Below are 15124 nucleotides of genomic sequence, written 5' to 3'. Positions count from 1 at the left end.
TGGTCACCGCTGTAATAGTGTTGTGTTTCATTATACTCATAATTGCAGTTCATGCCTTTTTACATCGAACACAGTTGCTGAAATAAAATAAATATTGAATGCCATGTGACAGGCTGCCACAAATCACTTCTACCTTTTGTATTGGTGAGGTGCTGCTAGCTAGCTGGAAGGGTTAAGCCGACAGATGTCACATGGGTTGGAATCAGACTCAGTCCTCCATACTCAGTGGTGCTGCCCACAATCCAGCAGTCTTGTTACTACAGCGAGAGTCTAAGACAAAGTCATCTAGGGAGATCAGGTGGTCCCTTCAGCAGAATGCAAATGTGTTTCATCAAGATGCCTGTTTGTAATGGGCTGAGATATGTCCTAGTTATAAAGTGCATCTTCACTAGATGAGTGGAAGCCTACTCAACACGGAGAAATGACAGTCTCAGTCTCACAGTAGTTAAACTACTGTTGACAGAGTTAATACCCAGGCATGGAATAATGCTTTCTCTAGAGTCAGATTGTGGGACTCATTTCAATAATGAGGTCCTTAGGATGTTGTGTGCAGCATTACAAGTGGAGCAGATTACATTGTAGCTATCATCTAGCAGCACATGGGATTGCTGAGCACCTCAATGTAACCATAAAGTCCCAGGGGGTGAAAGTCTGTGCATCCACTTCACTGAAGTGGCCTGATGCTTTGCCCTTGGTGTAATGAGCCTTCGAAGTGCACCTGACAGGAAGACAGGATTATCACGGCCTGAAATCGTGAAGGGGTGCAATGAGATTGCCTGCTGTACCTGCAAATGTACTTGTGAACATTTCAGATGACATGCTACTTGAATTCTGCAAAGGATTGGCTGATATGGTGCATTCTGTTCCTTGACAGGTTGAAGCTGTCACTGTAAATCCATATCAAAAGCAGTGCCATGACCTCAGCCCTAGTGACTCGGTGCTGATTGAGAAACACATAAAAAAGCCCAGTTTGGAGTCAAGGTGGAAAGGGCCCTACCAGGTGATGTTAATCATGAATACTGCTGTTAAATGTGCTGGAGTACCAAACTGGGTGCATGCGTCCCATACCCAGAGAACCAGAGATCCGTATGAAGAAATAGTGTTCTTTGAGCCGAGAGCACTGTGACAGTACCACCACAAGCTGTACAAGAACAAAGAGCAATACCACAAGAGGCACACCAGCAGGAAAGAGAAAGGGGTGAAGAACTACAGTTGCACCAATTCAGATTTCTGAAATCTCACAAAGTGTCATTGATGTTTCTAGTGAAGAACAAGAAAGAGAAACAAGAGCTCAACCTGAAGTGACGGTTGAGTTATCACGAGAACAACTGAAGATTCAGGTGAACGTACAACTACTAGATCAAGAAGAGTCACTTACAATGCTGAATTGACATGAACCTATGGGCGAAAGCAATTGAGATCAAATGTGTCAGTTGAGCACATACCACCAACAATTGCTAAGAAGACAGAGTCAAGTGGTACAAGTGACAAAGAAAGGCAAAGATCAACAGTCATCCAGGAGATCAAAAAGAATGAGAGTACCTTGTTAGAGGTATTCTGCACCTGACTAGACTTACTATATGAACTAAGTGCTAAATGTCCCAATATCATATTTGATAGAGTGAGTAAAGAGCTGTCTGAACAGCCTTGATTACATATTAAGGTTGTATAAGGTTGTGAAAAGCTGCTGAAAAAGATTTCTGAAAGAAACAAAAGTTGTCTGAAAAACTTTATTGAATAAGAAATGCAACAGACTGAAATAAAACTCATAAGTTACTAAACAAAAGAATATTTCCCTTCGGCCAAGGCTGCAGTAAAAGAGTAGGGATAAGATGTTAGAAGGAGATTGAGTAGGGTTAAAAATGACTGTATGAAAATTGCTGTAAATAAAGCTGAAACAACTAACTGAACTAAAAGAACAGAAGTTAAAAGTGAAAAGCTGTTTGTGGAATAATTACATTTGGAAATTAGTTATTAACAATTTTGCAGTTACACTTTCTGTATGGAAAGTTCTGATTTTAGGCAAACATGTTTCCTAACCAGAGCTAGATGCAAGATTATCATAGGTGTTACATTTTTAGTAGTAGTATTAGTAGCAATAGCATTATTGTTAGTGATACCCTTTACACCAGAGAAAGAGAAATCCGTATTTATCTTTTACTACCATGACATCTGCACATGCCATAGATGAGGTTAAATTGAAAGCTTAATTTGCAGATTACATTGAAGAAGATTACACAACAAATGTTTATTCTAGGTTAGTTCAAGGTTTAGACGCAAAGGATTATTATGTGTGGGCTCACTTACCTTCATCAGCTATGGAGGAGGTAACATACCATCACTTACCTTTAGTATATGCCATTACTTATAGAATTTTGCTCAGCTTAGTGTATACGCAAGAACACTTTGAATATAATTAGTCTAATTTTGACATGATTCTTTCAAAACATACCTTTACAGAAGAGAATTCATTTACATTCCCAGACAAAAGAAAGTAAAAAGCTTGGCATTATTTAGACCTTTTCTTCCTATAGACACTGTTAAGACATACAAAACAATTTGACCTGTTTTAATGAGACCTTTAGAGAAGACATTTATCATGACGTTAGAAGAAAGGAGAGCACATATTTCACACAGCAAAAATAAAGATGTTTTGAACATTTTTGGGAAAAGGAAGAAGATGACTAAAGAAAGAGAATGGTGTATCCAAAATTGAAATTAGACAGAATCCAAAGGGGAAAAATATTTGTTTTCAGAAGAAGAAACCAACTTAGAAAGTGATCTGTAGGAAATAGTAGCTGTGAATACACATTTGAATTATCAGGAGGTTCATGCAGATTGTGCAGGGGGATGAACCAGTTATTCTAGGAGTATATTTTATTTGTGGACAGGATGCGTATTTCAAATTATCTGCTGATTCGGAGTATATTTTTTATTTAGCTTTGCTTTTTTCAAAGATGTATCTACATGAGCCCCCTCGCCAACATCGTACGCAAGCACGACATCATCATCACCTCCTACGCCGATGACACCCAACTTATACTCTCCCTCACCAAGGACCCCGCCAGTGCCAAGACCAACCTACAAGAGGGTATGAAGGACGTCGCAGATTGGATGTGGCTCAGCCGCCTAAAGCTGAACTCTGAAAAAACGGAAGTCCTCATCCTCGGCAACACCCCGTCCGCCTGGGACGACTCCTGGTGGCCCACGGCCCTCGGCACCGCACCGACCCCCACAAACCACGCCCGCAACCTCGGCTTCATCTTGGACCCTCTTCTCACCATGACTAAGCAAGTCAACGCCGTGTCCTCCGCCTGCTTCCTCACCCTCCGCATGCTCCGTAAGATCTTCCGCTGGATCCCCGCCGACACCAGAAAAACCGTGACCCACGCCCTCGTCACGAGCCGCCTGGACTACGGCAACACACTCTACGCCGGGACCACAGCCAAACTCCAAAATCACCTGCAACGCATTCAAAACGCCTCGGCCCGCCTCATCCTAGACGTACCCCGCAACAGCCACATCTCCGCACACCTGAGACACCTGCATTGGCTCCCAGTTAGCAAAAGGATTACCTTCTGACTTCTCACCCACGCACACAAAGCCCTCCACGACAAGGGACCGGAATACCTCAACAGACGCCTCAGCTTCTACGTCCCCACCCGCCACCTGTGCTCCTCTGGCCTCGCACTTGCTGCTGTCCCTCGCATCCGCCGCTCCACGGCGGGTGGGAGATCTTTCTCCTTCCTGGCGGCCAAGACCTGAAACTCCCTCCCCACCAGCCTCAGGACCACCCAGGACCACTCCGCTTTCCGGATACTCCTAAAGACCTGGCTGTTCGAGCAGCGTTAACCCCCCCTTTCTTTCCCCTAGCGCCTTGAGACCCGCACGGGTGAGTAGCGCGCTTTATAAATTTTAATGATTTGATTTGATTCTACAGTATAGCTGTTTTGACAGTGACACCAGCATATAGAATAGAAGGAACACAATTATTGGGAGATATCTTTGATGCAATTATCCCACCAATAGGAGTGATTTTTAATGATGAACAGACTAGAACACTCTGAACAGTAGTGGACACATTAGCAGCTAGTTCTTCTGGAGCTTTTCTAGTGGTTAACACAGAATTAGTAGCCGTGGTTTTGAAACATTGATTAGAATTAGACATTTTCCTCACAGAAAAAAGTTGTGTCTGCAAGATGCTGAAAGCTCAACATTGCTGTTGATGGGAGTAGGAAAACTTTAGAATACATGAAGAACATCACTGACGTGAAACCTGCGTTAGAATCATTACAAACCACTAGTGTTTTAGAAAGTTTTGGCAAATGAGTTTCTACCATTGGCAACTGGTTTACAACAACTGTAGGAGGAATTATCAAAGCAATACTAGTAACCATTCTGATTTTTGTAAAGATGCACTATTAAGGCTGATGAGTAAAGCTTTAAAACTAGCTCTAACTGTCATTACTGACTGAAAACATTACTTGAAATCATGATGATTATTTCATTGTTGCACAGTCCCTGGTTAATCTCATCTTACGTAAAAGGTACATTGGCCAGAGAATCTGGGATCTGTCCTCGATGAGCTGGTAAGCCTTACCTTGTTAACTGATATTTAACTGAGATCCCGCTCACACTATATTTATGGTTCTTTGACTGCAAAGTGAGATGATTTTGTAATGTAAACTATGTGACAATCTTGCTGGTGTCCACAGAGTCTGAAAGGAATGAAGTAACGGCAGTAGGAGCTCTTTTTTTCTCACACAAAACATTTATATACAGGTAGAGAAACTGTAAATATATTTCAAAATATATCAAAGGCAAGGAAACACAAACGAGACACATTTTTAATTCTGAAGTGTGACAGAAATAAAAATTTTAATGATCAAAATGAATCATGACAATTGAATTGGTGATGTGTAAATGTTAAATATTTGCTGAAACTTGTTTTATATGCATTATCATTTGTGCACTTTATAGTTTTATCACAAAACCTGCATGTCAATGTAGTATTTTGGCCATTTCAATGGAAATATGCTGTCTGTAAATTACATTATGCTACCACACCATGATTTATTATTATATTTGTGACAGGCTTCTTCAACAGTACTATGCCCTAACCACTCTACCGCTAAATGGGTGTGGCTCCTTTGCCACACTTATTCTTGATGTTTTGAATGCTTGAATGTTTCACAATCCCTATGACTTCAGTTGTTTAACATTGAGGAAATGACCCCTACACTGAAAATTGTTCCAGCACCAGTGCTCTGAACAAGTGATACCTTAATGATATTTTAATTTTGACTTTATACTCAATTCCAGCTACCATGAGCAGCTTGAGGAAGAAGAATTCACAAAGAAATGCTACCAACATATACTAGTCAACACATTCTTAGCTAGTTGACTATGAGTTTTCCCTTTTTGTCGGAAGGCATTGGCTCATTGAAAATGCAATCTGTAAATCTCAGTCCACTAACATCAATTGCAGCATTTAAAGTTTATTTATGTTATAGGACACAAGTTAACAATCAACAAACAAAGGAAATATAATTAAAGAAAGTACTGAAACATAATGCAGTTTTGACACTCAATGCTAGGGCTCCAAAATTAAAAATAAATGTTACAAAAAAGATCAGCAGTGATTATTAATAGACATCAAAAAAACATTGACATAGACTCAAAGGGAGACTTTTCCTTCTCCTGGTTGTTTGAGCGATAAGCTGTCCCTCCAGCTGATCTGCTTCGCTGTTATAGTCATGTTTTAACATATGGTAGTGGATCAAACCTTTGAATGGGTGGGCTACCACATTTCAAACATAGAAAGGACGACAGAAGATATGTGGAAAGCTGATTTTTCATTGATGTGAGCAGATCATTCATACAGCTAAAACTTGTTCACGTTCACATGGTGGGCACAGCAACAGTTTTAACAATTGTTATCAATGGCTTAAAATCTAGAGGTATGTAGGCAGGTCTGCATGCCTTGTACTCGTTGTACCCCCTGATACTGCCCCCTACATTTACTCTCAAGATTCGGCACAGCTGACCACATCCTTGTCACTATATTGAATATCGATGGTATGCTGTGACCACTTTTTTTAGACAAAGCAGTTTTATGTGCTGCATAAACAATTTCATGTTTTCTTTTTGAAGAAGGCTCCCACTTTAGTGCTGACAGTGCATGATTTTGTTGGGGAAAATCTTGTTTTTAATTTTTCAGCTAGGCTTTTCAGCTGCATTTATTTCTGGAAATGTGCTCCTTTCTTGCAGGTTTGCATCTTTGAAATTGAGTCTGCACTTCCACAGTTTCTTCAGTGTATGGGCCAGGAATGTTAATCATTGATTCCAATTCCCTGACTGCCCTTGTCAGTATAAAAGGTGAGAATATTGTCAAGACCCCCATATTTTGCTATGTATCTGAAATCACGTCTTCTGTCAGCAACAGCTGTTGAGAACTGCTAGTGTAGTGAAGAAAAGCTCTGCAAACACCCTTTAGACTCCTTTCAATGGAAACAACCCACCAAGTGAAAAGAATCCTTTGAATCAGAAAGAAAACACTGTTCAGTTTCTTTAGCGCACTGCCTTTTTAGGTGAGGCATGGTACAGAGAATACAGCTTATCAAAGAAAGTAATTTATTCCTGAAATTTGCTTCATAACATCTCCCGCTGATAGTTACAAGTGATGATTGCTACAGTGGTACACAAATAAATCTTTATAGTGATTCTGAAGCTGCACTACATCTCTGGCCCACTTCCAAAGCATAACAGATACAACATCACGGGCCAAAAAAGTCACATGAAAGCCGTGCTTGTGTAGACACTCAATCACAGCAATAATTATATAAGTAGCTATAGTTCCATCAAGTTCAAGTAAGTAAAAAACGTGTGCACATTAGAGTCACAGCAGCACACAAGCAAAGGACAAGCACCAACTCCACTAAATGTGGTTGATTCTCCAATTAACAGGTGCATTTTCTGTTCATTTTCCTGTATGTCCTTTCTATGTTTTTTAACTCATGTCTGAAGCTATGCAGTCTAACATGTCAGCACATGAATTGTTACTGTGAAAAAATCTGGAGAAAAATCAGCGAGAATAAATTGTCAACGGCTGATGCTACCGGAGAGAAGATTACACAAGAGTCCTCGAGACAATGCATGGAAAATCATGCACATCAAATCTGTTTTGGAGCAGAGGAAGCAGTATGCTGCATGTTCCATACAGGGTAGAAAATAGGGAAACATGGGCAGCCATTTTTTGATACATCAATGAACGCAGATGTGCAACAACTGACTGGGTTGGATTGGTTGGGCAATTTTCTTTGCAGTGACATGAGCGGTTGAAATTTTACGCTTGCTGATTTTTTCCATAGAGATAGATATCTTTTGATTACATTTGTCTTTTCTGTAATGGGTAACATTTAAATCTGTCTACAGTGCAAACAGGGATTGGAGATCCCCTCGTAGGTGGGTGCAGTCAGTGACTGCACATGCCTGCAGGGAAATGTCCAGACAGTCTATGGGGCACACTTTCTCCCCAGCAAAGGGTTTCCTTTAGAAAGTGCACTGAAGGTGTGGCACCTTTTGCAGAGCACTTGTTGCTAAGGGCATGTTTGCCTCTGCGCACATGTACATAACAAGGCAGGGGCACAGAGGCAAAGTGATCTCCTCATTTGCATGGGCCACACCTTCAAGCAAATGAGGTAAGTCCTTCTCATGAGAGCTCTTGGCTACATGGGTGCCAGTGATATTAGTATTACAGAATGGGACAGACAAAAATCTGCAGCCACTTCTGTAATACCATTGTGCCCAGGGAGCCTACAAAGTGGGTGCACATGCCTGTTGCGCCCTTGCGGCACAATGTATGATACACCCATAGGTGTGAATAAGCATGGTCTTTGAATTCACCATGGATGTGTAATACAGTTTGTTGGCCCTAAGCACTCAAGCCCACATGTCATACTCTGAAGATTTGTGTTTGCAAAGCACCATCAGCACAACCTTTTTTCATACACAGAACATTTAGGGTACCCACAGCACCATTGCAAACTCTACTTGTAAACACAGAAAGGGTACATAACAGACAGCTCTGAAAGCCTCTCTGGCACACCAGAGGTCAATTACAATATAAGGAGTAGCAATACTTTATTCATAGCAGACACAGTGCACACAACGATCCGGATAATTGTATCCACCTTCTACATCTGAGTAGTTAGTCCTGTCCTGTTACTTTTGTCTGGACATTCCAGTTTTTGTTAAGCCTTTCAATGCCGGAGCTGCAGATTTAACAATGCCCTTCCTTCGGAGGTCTTCAAAGAGGACACTGTCAAACTAAGAATGTCTGGCTTAAGTATTGTCAGCACACGGCAACAATCGTATTTGGCATCCCCTATGAGCTCCTTGATGGATTCCCTCACCACTACCCTACAATGGTGCCCCTGATCTCTGACCTGTGTGTGCAGGGCCTACAGGTAGCCAATATCACTAATATTGACTACTATATGGAATAGGCCAGGTTAGCAGCATCGGGCTTTTCCTTCAAGGATATGTTGCCAGACACTGGGTCAATGTGGACGAGATCCCACTGATTGCCGCTCACAATAATTCATATATTTCTTTGCACTATACAAGTGTTATTACCCAGTTGATACAGATATTTATTCCTTCGACCTTGAAGGATAAAAGGCTGGATCAGCTTTGCAAGAACTTTACAAGTGGCCTTAAGATCACAACAAGTGCACAACTTGCTGATCCATCTAACTGTCTTATTCTAGTTTTGAAATTGCCCTGACATGCTGCCTTTTGAGAGGCTCCTGATTCACAAGTCAGCACATGTAACACACAATTAGTATGCAAGTACCACAGCTAGCAGGTGATGATTGGGCTTCCATGTAACTTATTTTTTCTCTTACTTGTCATCTGTCTGGTTGCTTCTTAATCCCATATCACAAGAAAAACACTCCCTCTCTGTACCCCTTTCTTGCTGGGAATTTCACTCCACTATTAAGTAAAATGTAACGAAGTTGTTTTGGTTGTCTGTACTAATGAGACTTTGTTAATTCCGAAAGAAATACTTTTCAGCAACCTTCGAATATTATAAGTTTGCGTAAAATAAAAATAAGGCTTGAACCCTATACCTTGCAGTTTGCATTTTGGGCATTTATGCCAGTTCGTAGATGTATTCTCTTATTTGCAATGGAAACGACAATTCGGAGGTGACGTTAAATAAATATAGGTGGACAGATCGGAGCCCTGTAGATCAAGGGAAGGTGGATTATGTGGACAGGAAATGGGGTTAAAAGAACCATCTTTTCATCTCACATTCTCAACAGAATAACACCGTTTTATTGACTTTCATCACTGTGCTATGGCTACAGTCTAGACATGGTATGAATATGAGGGGAAACTGCGGAACCCAACAGCATGTTTTACTAGAATTTTCCTCAGCAATTCTGCTTTTTTGTAGCAGTATAAGGTTGAAGCTTAAATAACCCAAATTTAGAAAACAGAAAATGCAGATGCTGTCCGGCTTTAGGACAACAAATTGTGTTCTGTGAGCACCAGCAATGCCGTCACTGAAAGTGTTTTATCCACTGAAGATTGCTCTGAACAAGATCTCTGCAGCGGGCGCTGGATAGATGGAGGATCAAGCTGCTGTAGGAAGCGAATTTTGGACCTTCAGACTCCTGGATCCTGAATGGCACTGGATGGATGGTGGCCCAGCTGCTGCAGTAATTCGATCCTTGCGTCCTGGGTCTGGGATGGCTCTGGATGCAGGAATCCATCCCTGGCTCCCTGGATTGCATTCTGCAGGTATCCGGTCTTCACTCCTGCAGATGGTCCTTCTGTCTGTGTCTTCCTCACTGGCTTCTCAACCTGACTGGCAATTATTGGAAACCTACTCTAGGTAGGAGCAGCTCAGTGGCGCTCCTTCCAGACTCCTCGTTGAGGCATCTCAGTGCTGTACTGGTAAAGAAGGAAAGAGATTGCAAACTACACTTTAGAAGGGCTTCCCTTATGGCCTGGTGATGTAATACCATGCTGACGCAGCTGTGGCTTACTGTTGGTGTGAAATGGCAAACATGTGAACATGTTCTGCAAAATGGAAATGCTGTGTTGACTCACATGATGGCCATTTTTTTCCAAAATCCCGACGTGGCAGTGCCAGTATTCTCCTTGGGTACCTAGAACTCATGGGGAAGAAAGAGGTATCTGTCCTCAGTAGCTGTGAGTACTGGCCCATTAAAAGTACTGAAAGACCTATTGTTTACAGTATACATAGAGTGTGCTTTGGGTGAGACCCTTGCTCATGACTGTATATTTTCCCTATCATTATAAATTCCTTGCTCCTAATTCAATGGATTAACCTGCCTATTCGTGTGCTTGACATCCCCATGAGCATTTTGCTTTCACAGTGTTCTGCTTGGCTGACTTGAATACTTTCACTGCTGACCTTGTGTGGATTCAGGGAAACATTATTTTCTTTACCTGTCTGTACTCACTGGAGTGTGTGTGTTTTCATGCTCTCTTCTCCCTGTGTGTTGCTTCCCTTTCACCCCTCAACCCTGCACTATCCGTGTTTCTTCCCTAGACACTCCCAGCTCGTTTGTTGCTTTCCCCTCTCTGTATCCCGCTTGTCTGTTCTTCCATCACATCCCCCCTCCTTTGCTAACCTGCTACTCCCTTATTGCAACCTCCTTCCTCATTTATTTTTTAAAGGTTGGGGAATTTGCTACTTAGGAGAGTTCATTTTATTTTTTCCACTTTTAAGATGGTCGTCCATGCATATGCATGCACACACACATGCGAATAGATCTGCATTATTTCAACAAAGCAATGCAAATATGGCCACATTGAGGAATGCACACCTACAGCATCTCTGAATGGATTTGTTAACATAATACAAGCACATTTAAACATTCGTCATCATTGTGCACGCGTCCACAGTGGCCATCTTTGAATGCATTTTTATTTATTTAACAAACCGTTTCAAATATGGTCACTACCAACAAGCATGCAGTCATAGCATCCATCGTTGGAAGCATTCTGAATACTTTCCTGCAGGTTTCAAGATGGACACTCGGATGCATTAGTATTTGTGGTGGCAGCAATAAATATTATGTATTTGTTTATAAGCACGTCTTGTTCTTATATGAAGTTCAACATGAAATCATGAACACCTGTTAACAAAAGTTTAAGAAAGCTAGAAGATACTAACACATGTGATCACTGTATACACCCACAGTAGTCGTTCGTGTAGATGTAGTTTAGATTATACAATGGAAATTCATCTAGCGAAGAAGCGCATTCTAACAACTCCTCATGAGTCCGCATTGGATACAAAATTGTGAACGTTTTATTTTAGACAAATCATTATGTAGGTTTCCATTTTATAAAAAGTGCTTAATTCCCCAAAAATTAATCTCACCGGAAAGCACTTACACATAAGGACATAGCTGGTGGCCTATTTAAAGTTACACTTCTGTAAAATCCCAATCAATCTGACCTCCTAGATTGGAGTAAAGATTCGTCGATTTGAGGGATCAGAATCCAGTCTGTCCTGGCTGTAGGGGAAAATATGAGTATCTCCTCCAGTCTCAACTCTTCTCGGGTCTGTGAGTGGAGAACCAACGGTTCCAACTTTTAATCACCTCGCAGTATTCAAATGTGCAAATCACCTGCAAGCTCTTCCCTCTTTTTCCAACATTTTTGTTGCTTAGCAGAAATAGAAAAAAGTATTGGCTAGATCAAATAGTTTTAGAATTGTAAACGATTGCCTTTCCCAATGTTTGCCTACTTCCATATGATGACATACCTTTGAACCCTCCTCTAGACCTCTGAGCAAATTAACTATCTACTTTTTTGTCAGTGTGCCCTTAACTTTGCTTCACATCGTGCTTATGAGGGAGTGCTCCACTTCAATCAATCAATCAATTCAATCTTTATTCAGATTATTTGTCAATCCATAACATTATACCTACACCAGACTACAAGGGAATGCAACATTTGTAGATAGACAAGAGCAGGTCTAACCTTTACCTCTAAGCAACGGCAAAATATAGCGCTGTCTCAAAATGCTATAATGGTCACAAAAAAGTTAAAAGGCATTGTGTCCTGGGCTGGAAAATTATCACAGGAACATGACCCCAATATCTCCAGGTTATGAAAACCCCCAGGCTCCGCTAAAAGCCAATGCAAAAGACCTACTCTAAAATGTGTTAATAAGAACTAATAGTGTGATGAGGTTATCGCTCGCAGGTAGAGCTCCATACCTATATGTGTTTTAAAAGAGTATAGGCCCTAACCATGAGTTTATGCAATTCCTTCCTTTCTCTCTCGATTTTAGCCCTGACCATAAACTGTTTCTTGATCCAGGGAATATTTTTTTTTGTAATATGTTCAGGTGTCCCAAATAGATCTCCACAACCCAATTTCTCTTGAGATTCTTTAATATAAGTTATCCATGGGATTGTGAGGCCTTTATCCAGAGCAAGACAATCTTTTATAATGACCTGGTTCAACTCCAATTCTGGGCTTGTCCACACCTTAAGCCATTTAACTATGTGGGAATATATATCTGAGATGTAATCAAGGCCCAGCTCTTCCTGGACTACAAAAGTGGCAACCAACTGTGGGAGACATAGCAATCCTGTTGCAAGGGCAATCTCAATTCTCGGTATCTCGCCACAGTCCTTATAACCCCATAACACACTACCGTAGCCCGCTATCACCAGGAATTTTGCTTAATGCATTTGCACCAATACCTGCACCGGTCTGGTCCCCAACCTACTCGCAAACTGAAAAAGAGAGGACACTACCCTGGCCAACATGTTTCTCTTATTCCTTTTTTGCGGGGCCAAGGAACCCTTTTCATCAAAGATGCCACCTAAATATGAGAAGGTGGAAACTCTTGTCACCTCCTGGCGCCCCCCAAAAAATGTACTTGTGTTACTTATTCGAATTCCTAAACACCACAACATGGGATTTAGAATAATTTATCTCCATTTAAAGAGAGGACACAAACTCAATAAAAGAATCAAGAAGTCTTTGCAGGCCCACAGCGGTTCTAGCTAATAGGACCATGTTGTCTGCATATATAAATGCTGGAATTAAATGAGAACCTGCCCGTGGGTTATCTTTAGTGGCTGTGCACAAAAACAGACTCAAGTTATTAATATACAGGTTGAACGGTAATGGGGCCAGAATGCAACCCTGTCTCACCACATTAAATATACGTATTGTCTCTGTCAATTACCCATCATGATTAAATCTGACATTGGCTGTTAAATCCTGATGTAGAGCATGTAGAAAACTAACAATACTATGGTCCTGACCCATATCAATTGGCATCGCCCATAGCTTGGTTCTGTTAACTCGATCAAAGGCCAATGAGAAATCCATAAAGGCTAGGTACACTCACCCTCTCTTGGCCTCTGTATATTTTTCCACTATTAGGTGCAGGTTAAGGCATTGGTCAAGTGTCCCTTTCCCCTCTCTAAACCCGTACTGGAAGCAGGAAATCACATTCTTTTGTTCTAGCCAATTACCTGGCCAAAATGACCCTGACCAAAATCTTAACTAATTCATTGAATAAAGAAATCGCTCCATAACATCTAGGGTTTCACCTGTCTCCCTTCTTAAACACCGGGACAAAAATCGAGCGGCCCCATGAGGGAAGAGGACTTGTCCTCCCTGCTGCGTTAAATACTCAAGTAAGGATCTGTATCCAAACTTGGATATCATAACTAAACAGATCAGCGGGGACCCCGTCAGGCTGCTATTCTTAGACATAGTTAAAATTGCCGGTCCCACTTCCTCCTCCATGAAGCAAATAGCATCATCCCTCCCGGGTCTCCCTGGTAAATCAGTGACAACAGTCTCCCCTGAGTTCCCATAAATCCCTGAAAAGTGCAATACCCAGGCATCTGCCGTAGTAGTGCAATCTACTACTCTGTTATCTTCACCTGAAAGGGCGAATAATAATCTCCCAAAAAATAGCACTATTACTTAGGGTGAATAGACTTGTCAAGTCATTCCAAGCTTTTTGCCTAATCTCTTTCTTCTGGGCTAACATAGCAAGCTTGCATTCCTTAAGCCTGCTAGCTAGCACCATGCCATATCAGGGGATTTCATTTAGAGTCACTTTCAGTTTGTGCAGGACCTTGGTTCAGTTGGAGTCAAACCATCTTTCACCTTTATTCTGGCCATGGCTACCTGGGCCCTGAGATTGCAGTTAATTTGCTCACAAATCCTATCAAAAGCATCTGAAAGCCTTTCATCATCCCCATCATCACTCAAACGTACTTTAAAGTGGGAACCACTTGTACCATAGAGGGAGTTAAAGAAAGAATCATGTGGGACCTTACTGCATTTTAGCCTACACCCCTGATCATGTGGGAAGATTTCTTCATTAATCGGGCCAATGTCTGAAGTTATAATATACTGGCTACCTCAATCCATGGTAAGGGTTAACAGATTATGGCCATTAAAAGCAGACCACTGTACTTCAAAGTTAAGTAAAAACTGATCCAGGAATGCTGAGACAAACACGTAGTCTATGATCGTATTCCCCCCACTTCCCTTAAAGGATGGGACACTAGACCCTTCCGTACCCACTCTGATATGAACCGGGATAAAATCTGCAAGGACATGCTCTAAAAAGCTACCTATATGCTCAAAGTGGGTACCCTGATCAAAACCTCTGTCAAAGAAGAAATCCATACCCTAACAATTCTGGGGGCACAAATGTGAATTAAAATCACCCATTAAGCTTGCCCCTCAAGGACTCTAACACAAAGCATATCATGTCTAGATGTTTCGTGGGAGTTTTCCGATCATGAAAGTTATAAAAGTTTAGCAGCACAATACTTTGAAGACCCGCAAAATCTAATTTAACAACCAACAAGTTGCTTGTATCCCGCATCAACTGAGTGGAGTTACACCTTAAACCCAGTGAAACCAATAAAAGCAGACCTCCCTTGGCCCTGCCTGCCTGAGCATGTATTGCGGGTACCAAAAAAAGAATATCCATCTAAACAAAAATGGTGCTCCATTTCCCAGGTTTCTTGCAAACTCACAATGCCAAATTCCTTGATTTTATCAGTCCAGCCACTGTTGTCTTTTTTAC

The sequence above is a fragment of the Pleurodeles waltl genome, chromosome 1_1 (assembly GCF_031143425.1).
Source record: "Pleurodeles waltl isolate 20211129_DDA chromosome 1_1, aPleWal1.hap1.20221129, whole genome shotgun sequence".
Taxonomy (NCBI): domain Eukaryota; kingdom Metazoa; phylum Chordata; class Amphibia; order Caudata; family Salamandridae; genus Pleurodeles; species Pleurodeles waltl.
This window is presented reverse-complemented; position numbering follows the sequence as displayed.